Here is an 843-nt window from a genome sequence, read left to right as displayed (position 1 = left end):
GAGGGGGGGGGGGGACGAACGACGCAACCCGAACGGCGTGAAATGGCGGGACTGAAACGCGCGAAACCCCGACTAATTCCCGTGATTTATCTCGCGCCGAACAGAAGCTCGCCGTTATTTTCACCTTATTCACACCCTTCCTTTCATCTAACGTGTGTGTTGCCTTCGCTCGACGATTTCGTTGAATGTAATTGCTGTCGATGAAGATAAAAAAAGTCGAGGTGCAATGCATCGTAAAATCGCTTTACCTGCCTTGCTAGAGATACTTTAAGAAAGAATGATGGATGAAGAGTGCGAATAACGCAGCGGTTGTGCGAATAAGGCAGCGGTTGTGCGAATAAGGCAGCGGTTGTTTGAATAAGGAAGCGGTTATTTGAATAAGGAAGTGGATGTTTGAATAAGGTAGCGGTTGTGGGAATAAGGCAGCGGTTGTGGGAATAAGGAAGTGGTTGTACGAACAAGGAAGCGGTTGTGTGAACAAGGAAGCGCTTATTTGAATAAAGGAAGCGGTTGTGCGAACAAGGAAGCGGCTGTGTGAACAATGAAGTGGTTATTGGAATAAGGAAGCGGTTGTGCGAACAAGGAAGCGGTTTTGCGAATAAGGAAGCGGTTTTGCGAATAAGGCAGCGGTTGTGAGAATAAGGCAGCGGTTGTGCGAAAAGCGAAGCGATTGTGTGAATTAGGGACCGTGCTTGGCTGGGGAGGCGCCGGTGTCGCAGCTACTTGGGAAAACCCTCTCATCTGGAAGAAACCCGTAGTAGAAAGCACAGTTGTTGCCAGACGTTCCAGACGGCTGGTCATTCGAGCGAGCGAACCTAACATGAAACGCCACTTTGGATATCT

Source organism: Penaeus monodon, chromosome 25 (assembly GCF_015228065.2).
Source record: "Penaeus monodon isolate SGIC_2016 chromosome 25, NSTDA_Pmon_1, whole genome shotgun sequence".
NCBI classification, from domain to species: domain Eukaryota; kingdom Metazoa; phylum Arthropoda; class Malacostraca; order Decapoda; family Penaeidae; genus Penaeus; species Penaeus monodon.
Note: the sequence above shows the minus strand (reverse complement) of the source record.